Source organism: Acomys minous (assembly GCF_964271855.1).
Source record: "Acomys minous genome assembly, chromosome: 11".
In the NCBI taxonomy this organism is placed as follows: domain Eukaryota; kingdom Metazoa; phylum Chordata; class Mammalia; order Rodentia; family Muridae; genus Acomys; species Acomys minous.
The window spans coordinates 84,350,685-84,362,956 of NC_140492.1; the positions used below are offsets into that span (position 1 = coordinate 84,350,685).

Below are 12,272 nucleotides of genomic sequence, written 5' to 3' on the forward strand. Positions count from 1 at the left end.
GTTTCTGTGTCAGCTATTTGTTGAACAACTGTAACATCCTCTGTGATGTACAGCAGGGAACAAGACAAATTCCTTCCTTGGTGAAGAAGTGTAGGTGGGAGTCCTTGGGATGTTTGTTCTAAGATAGTAACCATCTCATTGGTATGATGGCATGATTAAAAATAAGGGCTGTTGGCTATATGTGCATAAAAGGGAAAGACTAGGAATAAACACCCAGATACTAAAAAAGTTTATTTGGGAACAGCACAGTTATGGATAATTCTATTTTTTCCATTCTTTTGTTCTGAGTAGGGAATATAGGCTTTGGACTGCCATGGAGTAGGTTGGAACTCATAATTGTCTCTTATCCATCTTTCATTGTATCCATGTAACTCATGGGTTATAATGTCAAGTTAGAAAGGGTGATGGGAGTGGTTTAGGAGTCAGAGCTAGATTAGCGTTAGGATTCTGTCCAGCACTTTCCCAGTTCCAAGGTCTGCGCTTAACAATTGGGAAACCAACAGCTTGGTAAGCATCCAGAACTTGCATGAATTCGTTGACAGCAAGATATGATCAAATCAAGTCATTGATTGACTCTAACTAATGTAAAGCTATATATAAGCTGTAGTCACCCTACTTTAGCACAAATATAATTGTTTTTAATGTTCAGGAAGTGCCTGAGATACACAAATGTTGTTAAAATATGCTTTATACCACATGTGACTTTTCTAAAACCTCAAAACATCTGACTTCAAAAACTGTTTATTTGAAATTTTCTCATTTATGTATGAAAGTTGCTTCCAACATAATTTCTTAAAACTGAACTAACTGCGCCCTTCAAATGTTTTGATATATGTCCCCTTATATCAAACCATAAGGCACAGTGTCTTAGTCAGATCCTTCAATCTTCATGATTAAAATTATTCACTATCATTAATAATCCGGTGGGGAATATTATGCACAAGCTTTGTTACTCCAGTCTCTCATAACACATCTCTGTCAGGAAGTGAACGGTAAAACAGAGTCACCAAATCCCTAGTAGTGTCCAGGTCTCTATATACCACAATGACTCAATATTGAGTTAAGGGTCTCATCCATATGCTTCCAAGCTCAGTTCTTTCATTGTTCTTTGTGGGGGAATTTTCCCTTATTCTAGTGGCCTTAGCTTATATTTCTTCCTTAATGACCGCTTTAGATGTTCTAAGTGGAAATAAGTACCTTCTCCATGAAGTGTTCTACAGTCAACTAGAAATTTTTTACCATTTTTTTTTTTTACAAACTTATGCCATGTACAAGTTTTATAGTTAACATGACATGGTTATGCAAACTTATTCTGTCTGTGCCCACATGCTGTACTGGTTTATTCAATAGTAGAATGCACTGTTACCATTCAAAAGTGTTGATTTTTCTTCTAACCAAAGACCAAATACTCCTAATATTTGATATCTCTATAATTCTCATGATAAAATTTCAGTAGAATTTATCAAAATAATTGCATGAAGTTACTTTTTGGTATGAAATTTATTAATTGAAAAAAATGTACTTTTAATTAAAAATTTAAATCCTAAAATACATTAATTTCTAAACTAGCCTCCATATGCACAAAAATGAACAAAACCCTTTACTTGGAGAATTATTTTGGTGAAGAAGTTTGGAGATTTTTTATGAACCTAAAGCATGTCTTCTGATAGTATTTTGTGAAAGCCCTGGAGAACTTATTTAAAAGAAATTTCACACACTAAAATGTGCAAAAATGGCTTACATAGAAATTAACCGCTGAGTTTAAGTGTAACTTGCATCTTTCTTTTATTTAAAATAAGTTATTTCTCATTGGATTGGGAAACCAAGTAAAGTCAAAATTTTCAATTCAGTGCGATCTGTGTGTTAAAAAAATATGTGGCTGTAGTTGGTATTGTCTCACGACTTAAATTTAATCCTATGATAGACAGTCACCTAAAAAAATGGACTTTGTAAGAACAGGAAAAAATCCCTCTTGTTCAAGAAGGGGAAATGACTCTATAGCATATATTTATTCTTTTTAATATTTACATTTCATTATTGGATGTTTTCAATACTTTTTATTCAGTAGAGTCAGAGTAGGGGGAAAACGTTTTCTTAAACTGATGTGTTGTTTACCAATTAATTTGAAGTTTTCCAAAGTGTTTGAAAGTTTTCCCTAGAGAAGCCTGATTTTGTATAATTCAAAGAAGCGAAGCCCTTATAGATGCTGTATTATCCATCTTTTATGCTTCTCCATTCTTAGACCGAAGTATCTGTGCTCAAACCACATTTAGGGTTTGTAAGGACCTGCGCTACCAAATGTTTCAGAGGCCTCATCAGTAGATTCTTCATGGGGTTGGTACAATAAAAGTACTGAAATTTAAGGTCTGCAATTCCACCTCTTGTGGATCTGTTGACAATAATCCCTTTAGGATATGGTAACATTTAGCAGTTTTGGTGTTTTTATTGCTCTCTACACTTTTATCTTCTCTTCAATTTCTGATCATCTTAGTTGTAGGTTTTCAATTTTATGATGTTCTGCCTCCTTCATGCTCCTTTTTCTTCTCATGGTCTTAAGGCACATTTAACGCACTTCACTCCTTTGGGATCGAGCATCAACTCTCACAATTCTTAAACGTGTATCTGTGGCAGATTTGGGCCCAGGGGTCCCTCTCAAACTATGGCTCCAGCCAAGGACAATACAGGCCGTAAACTTTAAACCCCTACCCAGATCTAGCCAATGAACAGAACATTCTCCACAGTTGAGTGGAGAGTGGGATATGACTTTCACACGTACTCTGGTGCCTCATATTTGACCATGTCCCCTGGAGGGAGAGACCTGGTGGTACTCAGAGGAAGGATAGCAGGCTACCAAGAAGAGACTTGATACTCTATGAGCATATAAAGGGGGAGGAAGTCCCCCTCAGGCACAGTCATAGGGGATGGGAGTAAGGGGAAAATGGGAGGGAGGGAAGAATGGGAGGATACAAGGGATGGGATAACCATTGAGATGTAACAAGAATAAATTAATAATAATTTAAAAAGATACACTTGGATCCATTTTCCGCCAAGAAATCACATTAAGTTATAAATGGCAAAACTGAAATATGAACCCAGACCTATAGGCACCAAATCCCAAATCCTTAAACATTTCTTTGGTGCACAACAACTTTGTAACTAAAGTGTGATTTTTTCCCCTGAGATAACTTATAACTTTAACTATTCTCATCATTATGTCACATTAGCCAGTTGCCATTTATTAGTCCTATATACCGGGTGCTTGCTTACTTTATACCTTTTCCAGATGCTGTGCTAATCTTCACAGCTGTGTCTTTCACAGATCACTCTGTATGCTGTGTAATAACCATTACTACTAAAGTCTAGTGAGATGTCAAAGATAGACTGAGTGCTAGAAGATATGCCATTTTCAAAAAAAGATTTTTTAAGCAAACAAACACTGAAATGTCTGCCTTATAAGAAAAGGCACCATAACAACTGAATTAGTCTTTGTGATGTTTAGGAACAGTGCTTATCATGAAGTTGAGAGCCTGTGCCTCACAAGAGGCTATGCCGTTTCATTTCTAATGACAGTGTGCAGGTAAGCACATGTGCATGTCTGTGTGTGTATTCCAACCATCTGCATCCTCTGATACCACCCTCTCTCCTCTTAAACACAGGTTGCAAAAATCATGTATATTTCCCGTGGGACTATGGGTGTGAAGTAGTTGGATTGCTTGTATTTAGACCAGTAAGGGTGATTGGATTAATGCAGGGCAATCATTTGCCCAGGCTGTTCACTTTGGGTCAATGGTTTCCCCTTGGCAGCAATAGGACCAATGGGCTTTGGCTCTTTCAAGGAAGATAAAACATAATAGATGTCTTTATCATATGACCACACTTAATAGTGGAGAGCACAGTAATTATCACTCTGTGTCATACTTGACCTGAGACTTAATTCTTGGGGTGCAGCAGGATGGCTGTTACCACATGGACCTCAGCAGACCAGGAGGATTCCTCCAACTGTCTTCTTCCCTGAAGGAAACTATGGGCAACTCCTTTGCTGCTTGGCATTCCTTCTTGGCAGATGAGACCTCATTGTTTCAAAGTTTCCACTTGGAATATTCAAACACCAAGGGTTAATCTACATTTTAAAACAGGCGTCTTAGAAGAAAATTATGCCATAAATGAGAAACCTGTGTGGAGTTCTGGGTTCTCTATGTTAGCTTTGGCAGGGCAGGAGCCTGTTTTGATGATAAAGCCAGCATTGGAAACCTGTATTTTATATCACAGGAAAACTAAGCACATTTAAAATACTCCACATTTGCCTTTTGACACTCCATAACCAATAGATGAACTTTAATTTCTGGGCGGCCTCCCAGTGATTAATGCCTTTACATTTATGACGTGAGAGGAATGAGCCGTATGTTACAGTTGGTCTTCTGTCCGTTTCTGAGGAGAGACTGTGCCAGGATTTTGATGTGCACTCGTTCTGGCACCAGGCTTCACACTTCTCACCCAGCACAGAGCCAGCTCACAGATCCTCTTCTGCACAGCAACTCCAGACATACAGCTTGATTTGAAGGCGGCCTCCTAAAATGTGGCAGTCGCTGTCTTCCTTTTCCTATGTGGAGCCTCTTTGTGGGGCTAGAAACTCTCTAAGCTACCCCCACAAAGCAGCCTTGCAAATACTGTGCTTCTCTATTGTTCTCTGAAACAATGTCCACCAAGGCGGGGCTTCAAGATACAGGATTAGCTCAAATGGCTTTCAGTATTATGTACTTATTAGTCAAAGGAAATTATTAATTTTGTCTATGGTATTTGAGATGAGCAATCTCGTGTTTTGTGCTTGTGGGGGAGACAACGTTAGAGTGGACAGAGCTTCAAGGCCTTTTCTCTTTGGTACCTGCAAGTTCCAAGGAGAAAAATGGCATTCACTAAGTCATGTAGGGTTGCAGCAAGTGCTTTCCATCAAAGATTTGTGTATATTTTCCTTTGTAAGGCACATGGAAGAACTCTGCTTCTTTCTCATGTGGCCATATAAATTGATTTAAAATTGGGAAAAAGTGACATGTGCCGCTCTAAATTGTAGTGCTGGGGCGGGTGAGTGATTTAGCACTCTTCTGTTGCTTCTGTAGTAATGAGAGCAGCATGGACTGTGGCGAGGCCTCTGAGTACAGGGAAACTTTTTACACCAGTGTTATAATTGAGGCCTGGGCAAGAGAATGACTTACTTCGGCACTGACTACTAAGTTGAGACTACTAAGTTCAACACTGTATCTAAACTACAGGCATGCAATAGTTTGAGCTGACTCCCCTGGGCCCCAGTCCACCCATAACGATGTTCTTCTTGTAGGTTTCTAGGACCCTTTGGATCCTTATATTTCCCCATCTTCTATATTTGTCTTAACTAGAGTCCCAGTAGGATGTCCTCATTTCTATCCCAATCTCCTGGTAAGTAAAAACTTTCATGGAACATGCCTTTTGGGCTAGTGCCCAATTATAAGTGAGTATATACCATGTAAGTCTTTCTGCTTCTAGGTTAACTCACTCAGTTTGATCATTTTTTTCTTTCCGTTTGTGTATATGGTGGATTACATTGATGAATTCCATATGTTAAACTATCCCTGCATGCCTGGAATGAATCATATCTGGTCATGGTGAATGGTATCTTTGATATGTTCTTGTATTCATTTTGCCAGTATTTTATTGAATATTTTTTAATATTCCCTTAATTTTTGATGTGGGTTACAGTAGAGAGTTTGTGTGGTTGTGTTTTTGTGATGGTATACTTATCTATTTCCTGTGTAGTTTTGGTTGCGGCTTGGATCTTTGGGGTGGAGTTTTCCTTCTAGTAACTTCTGTAAAGCTGGTTTGTGGAAAGGAACTGTTTGAATTTGTTTTTCACATGGAATATTTTGTTTTCTCTGTCAATGTTTATTGATAGTTTCACTGGCTTGGCATCTGTGGTCTCTTAGGGTTTGAAGGACCTCTCTCCAGGCCCTTCTAGCTTTTATGGTCTCTGCTGAGAAGTTGTATATAATTTTGATATGTTCACCATTGTATGTTACTTGGCCTTTTTCTCTAGTTGCTTTTAGTATTTTTTCTTTGTTCTGTATATTTTGAGTTTTTATTATTATGTGGCGGGAAGATGATTTTCTTTTCTAGTCTTTTTGGTGTTCTGTAGGCCTCTTATATGTTTATATGCATCTCCTTTTTTATATTAGATAAATTTTCTTCTATGATTTTCTTGAAGATATTTTCTAGGCCTTGGAGTCTGGTGTCTACTCTTTCCTTGATGCCTATTATTCTCAGGTTTCATCTTTACATGATGTCCTTGATTTCTTGGATATTTTGTGTAAGGAATTTTTCAGATTTAGCACTTTCTTTGATGGTTGCTTCGAGTTCTACGATTGTATTTTCTAGTACCAATATTCATTCCTCTGTTACTTGGATTCTGTTAGAGAAGCTCACCTCTGTGTTGCTTCTTTTCTTCTCTAAGGTCTCTCATTCCCAGTTTTCTTCTGTCTATGCCTTTATCACTGTTTCCATTTTCATCTTGAACTATTCTATTGATTTTCTTAATCTGGTTGTTTGTATTTTCCTGAAATTTTTCCTGTGCCTCTCTATAGGCCTTTTAAAAAATGTCTTCCACCTGTTTGGCAGTGTCTTCCAGCATTTGATTATGGATTTTATTCCTCCATTTCATCCATCTCCTCCTCTTCCATTTCCTCCATTATCATCTTCATTATTAAGGATTTGAGGTCATTTTCTTGTATTTCGATTGTGTTTGAGTTCTCAGGGTTGAAATCTCTAAGATAGCTGGGATCTGGAGATGCTGAGTTGTTTTGGTTTTGTTGTTTATGTTCTTATGCTGTCCTTTAGTCATCTTGCTATCTCTGGTGTTGGGTGGTAGCTTCTGGTGTCTTTCACTGGTGTCTTAACCCTAACCCTAACCCTAACCCTAACCCTAACCCTAACCCTAACCCTAACCCTAACCCTAACCCTAACCCAAAGGGTTATTCAGTTCTTGCAGTCTGTGGCTCCCAGTCCAGTCCCCAGTCCCCATGCGGTAGATCAGATATAGTGCGTGATAGGCTTACCATCTTGGAACCTCTCTCAGATGAGGTTTTAAAGACAGTTTAGTAGAGATTGGAATAAATTGTCTATTGGCCTTAATAGAGTAAAAAATCATCCTGCAAAGGGACTACTGAGAATGCCCTATAGCAAGGCCTCACATTTCCTTATCAAACAGGGTCCTTAGATTACATCTAACAAGAAGATCAGGACTGTACTAGTCTTCTCATGACCCAAGGAAACTTGAAAGTGGATCTTTCTCTAGTTGATTCCCAGAGCCACAGACAAACACAGTTAGCACCTGAATTTTGCCTTACAAAGCCATGAGCTAATGATACAGCTAGAATTTGTCAGACCCTTGCCTAGTGGAAACTGCTGAATAATGTGTTTATTATTATCTTGAGCTGCTGTATTTCTAATTCACCAATGGTAGAATTTGCATTGTAACCACAGAATACTTAAATGTAAAGTATCAGTGGCCCTTGTTACTTCAGGATGCAAAGTCTGCATTGCACCAGCACCAAGAGTGTAGTATTTCAATAGGCAGAATCAGTCATTACTACTGCCAAGAGACACGGAGTACCCCAAGGTGATTTTGATACACCAGAAAATTGTCAGTACTTTTGGCAAACAAAATTGTGTCTTTTCGAGCATATTCTGGGAACCAGAATTATGGTGAGTGTATCCAGGATACACTCAATTGGTTCAAAAACCACAGGTTTTCAAGGCAGATTTGAGGATCATAATGAAGCACAGCCAGATGGGAATGAGTATGGTTGGTAAGAAGAAAGAACCCTCTGTTTGTTTGTTTGTTTCTCCCATTCCCCTTAACACATGCTTTTGAAGATGACTGCAAAGCAGTGAACACATTTAGTAAAACATTATTTGAGGTCAGGATCTTTCCTGATGTATTTCAGTATCTGGATTTGTTATGTCTTAAATCAAAAAAGATTAATAAAAATTAATACAAGCAAGTGCATTATAATACAAAAAGACAGAAAAGCACCAAGAATGTCAGTCAACTGAAAGTTCTCCAAGAAAAAACCGGACTTCATTTGCCACCTACATGAAATAGTTTCATAAAGAGATGATGAATATTGATTGCTGTGTGAAATGATATTTTTTTGGTCTTTTAATCAAGAACTACAAGTTATATAACCATGATGACCTTACATGTGCAGTCAGAGTTGTGCAGAGCTGTTTTCCAGATGAGGTCACCACTAACATACCATTCTACGATAACAGAATTGTGGACCCATCATTTGGGGAAAAAATGATAACAAGAGTGTTTAAAGTTTGCTCTTCCTTGAGAGAACGCATTGTAGATCTTAGCAGAAACAATACAAACATGACTCGTGTGCAAAATGGCTGGAGTCTATGGCCAAGCATTTGTGAGGAAATGTTGAACTGAAACTTCTCTCATTGACTGATCACATAAATAAAAATAGTATGATTTACTGACTTTTTTAGGTACAACATTCCTCCATCACTGGAGGTCATCAATTTTCAGAGGATGACCTCAATGGGTGTCAAGAACTACCAAACACTTTCTATTCTCACATTCTAACATAGCATGATACTTCAAAGACTTCTAGGTTACCTCTCTCACAGATTCTCTTTGTCCTTTATTTGCTGCTAGGGACACAAGCTTCTCTCATCTTGGCCAGTGTATGTGTGACATTCTGAAACAGTGATCTTTAACATATCCTAACACAGTGATTGGCGTGCCACTAGTTAAAATACTGGTGAGTGGTGCTTTTCTCTTGGGAGACTATCTGTCCTGTTATCATCTTTCCTTACTTCTCTACAGTTCTTTGATTGGCATTCAGACTCCATGAGACTTCTCTCTTCCTTGTCCATGATAATATGCTTATTGACATCTTCTTTGTTCACACACACACACACACACACACACACACACACACACACACACACTTTAAAAAAAAGCAAGTGGCGGGTACATGGGAAGACTTGGAGGTAGGAAAAGGGGGAGGGGAGACTGCAATTATACTTTAATCTATGGTAGCTAGGATTGTATAAGATGCAAAGTTAATGATTTTCTTGCTTTGATCATCTTCGCTTCCCCATCTTATGAAAGCCATCTTCCTAGTTCCCAGGAGTATTAGTTCACCCATGTGTTACTCATGATTTTTATTTGTCTTTCTACTTAGAATAGCCACAGGTGTAAATTATTTTATCCAAACAAAGATTAAAACCTGATTATTTAAGATCAATAAATTAGAGTGCATTGTGAAGGATCCATGATGTTCCTATTTCAATTTATACTTATTTACAATTTTAAATGTGTTTAGTAGCCTTAAAAAATCTTATTTAAGCATCAAAGCAGCGGTTTCTCAGCATAATGACTTCTCTTCTGGACACAGTTGCTATGCTATGACAATTTCCCTATGAAGAATAAGGGTCAGTAACCGGGTACTTCTGAAAGAGTGGCAGTCTTGTGAAGTAGTTATGAGAATGCATTGTAGGCTTTGAACTTTTAAAAAACCTACTTTATTTGGGGTTCTTTAATGCATATACCTCCATTTCAACCCATCTACCCTAGGTAGGAGAGCAAAGAGATTAATAGGAAGAGAAGAAATAGACCTTTTGTAGACTCAGTTCCTTGGAGCGATTCTACTGGCATAGTCAGCAGGATTTCAATAGACTAGTTAAACAGCTAACCCAGCACTTCAGCAAAGGTGACTTCAACTGGAACCTGGAGCAGCAGTCAGAACCAGGAGCCTCGAAGCATTCTCAGGAGCAGTTCTCTCTAGGAGTGTCTTGAAGTGGAGTGATGAACTGCCAAGTCCAAAAAGCCCTGACTCTTGCTTTGGGCTCATATATTTATCTCCTCTGAGAGTCTGTAATGGATGTTTATCATTTGGCAAAGACCATGCTCCTGTAAGAGGTGGTTCCTCTTCCAGTGGACAAACCTGTTCTCACACGTCTGTTTTAGTGGAAAAACACTGCACACCGTTACACAAGTCTGCTTCACACCCCACACTTGGGATCAAAACAAAAACATGTTTACATCCCTCACAATGTATTCTCCCAAGCATGTAATAATCCTCTAGGGATTGATCACTTGTGTTTGAAATCAAATGAAGCATACACATAAATAGTTAAGCAACTAGGGATAACAATGCAATTTTTAATACTAATACCCACCTTTGAGAGTAAGGTTTAAGCATTTACTATGTGATGGGCATAGGACAGACTGGGTCCTCTATCCAGTGTCCTCATCCAGAGCTGCACAGAAGACCAGCATTGCTTCCAAAGAGTAAGCTTCTCATTGACCAGACCCTATGCAAAATCAGGCTGAATCCTAATAGGGGAGGGTAGGCAAAGGGGAAGAGCTACATACATTGATCTCTGTTCCCATACTTTTCATATAGAAATATGCTTTCTTCTACTGGCTACACAGTCTCATAGAGCCTAGTCAAAGATAGTTTGTTTCAATGCCTTTGGAAGACCCAATAGGCTATACTTTCACTGGGTTGAAGTTCTCATTGACACCTGTAGAATGCAAAGATTGTCACATCCCAAGGAAGGAGAGAGATGAAGTACAAGGCTGTTTTCATATCACCCATTAACAGGGCATCCTTCAGTGCTTTCTCCTAATGGCCCGTTCCTGGGTGGGAGAGTTTCAGTCCCTTGCCTGCGCCACTGGGAGACCACATGACAAAGATTCTAGGTTTCTGTTGTGTCTGTAAGTTATAAACTTGATTTATACAACTTGAATGTGTGGGTGCTCAAATTAGTAACCAACATGAAAATACTGTAACCCCCTTTACAAAATTACACAGCCCAATTTCCTTATTCTAAATAAGAGTACCTTTACAATTCTAAATTATTATAAAAATGAAGTTTTGATTAAATATGAACTCTTAAATATGAACTCTCTCTCTCTCTCTCTCTCTCTCTATATATATATATATATATATATATATATATATATATATATATATATATATATATATATTCCAGGTTGCACACTTATGAAGCTAGCACTATCCACTTCTCTAGATATTGAATAAAGAGTGAATAAAATTTGATAAAATATTACATTAGCAGATGACATACAAATTAAGTGTATGGAAGTAAACGACCTTTCCCAGTCTCTTGTTATTATGTTCTTTAGGCTATCCACTGATGCAATGGTACATTTTGTTTTGGGATAGATATACTTAGCAGGAAAGGAAAGGTGCAATCTTCCTGTGAATTTTTGTTTACAAAGTCATGGATACAATCATTTGTGAAACAAAAGAAGCCTTCTATGGAAGCAACCAAGTTTCACTGGCGACCATTGATGCCGTAAGAAGGTTGCCAGTAGAAATGGGAGAGCTTCCTTCTTCAAGGCATCAGGCCAGAGTTGCACCATCAGCAAAAGCATGTTCTAATTATTACCGATGGTAAAAATCCACTAAGTGAATGTCTGGTCACAGTGATAATGCCATTTCTTTTAAAATTCATCACTGCGAATCATCTGGGAGAGTTATATTCTTCTACTAGATAAAATGTAAAATCAATTGCTTAAAATATTAAAGAATGTGTTTATTAGTTACCATGTGTTTCTGGGACTTAATAATAAAAGCCCTTCTCATCATTAGGCTTGTTCATTTTCATGTTGTATTCTGTCTAACACTGCATTTCCAGTAGTTTTAGGCACTTCTGCCTCTGACTCCCCATATGCATTTTTGTTGTGGGGATAAGAACAAAGGTTATGTTGAGTCAATCGATTGCTCTTTTGCATGCTTGGTTACAGGACTGAGGTCACAAAGGGAATATCATGGTTGCTCTGACTCTTCATGCCTGATGTTCTGTGCTAGAGGCAGAACAAAAAAATGTTCAGCTGGGAAACTGAGGTCACTTTGATGATTGCAGAAGCTTTTGTCCTTAACCCCTTCTTCCCTCTTTTCTCTAACGAAATACTGAAGTGCCTCAGGAGATATTTGAGTAAGAAGGACAAGATGTGCTAATTATGATTTGTTGTTATCAAAGTGATTTTATATTTCTTAAAGGGAGAAAAAAAAATCAATGTTAAGGGAAATGCTGCCCATGACTTGTCTTGGTCTTTGCGTTCTTCAGCTTCAAGTCTGTGAACTACATAGTCTTCTAGGTAAATTCTTAAGGGTAGAAAACACTAGTGATGACCACAAATTGTCTAATCTAAGCCATGTGGTTTTAAGCCACTTTTACATGTGGCCATAAAACACATA

The 12,272-nt window shown here is 38.1% G+C and overlaps 1 long non-coding RNA gene across 1 annotated transcript in view; it reads left to right on the forward strand.

Moving 5' to 3' along the window:
• Positions 1–12,272, forward strand: part of LOC311609146 — a 1,107,741-nt gene that overhangs the window by 867,809 nt on the left and 227,660 nt on the right. The gene's annotated exons all lie outside the window — the stretch shown is intronic.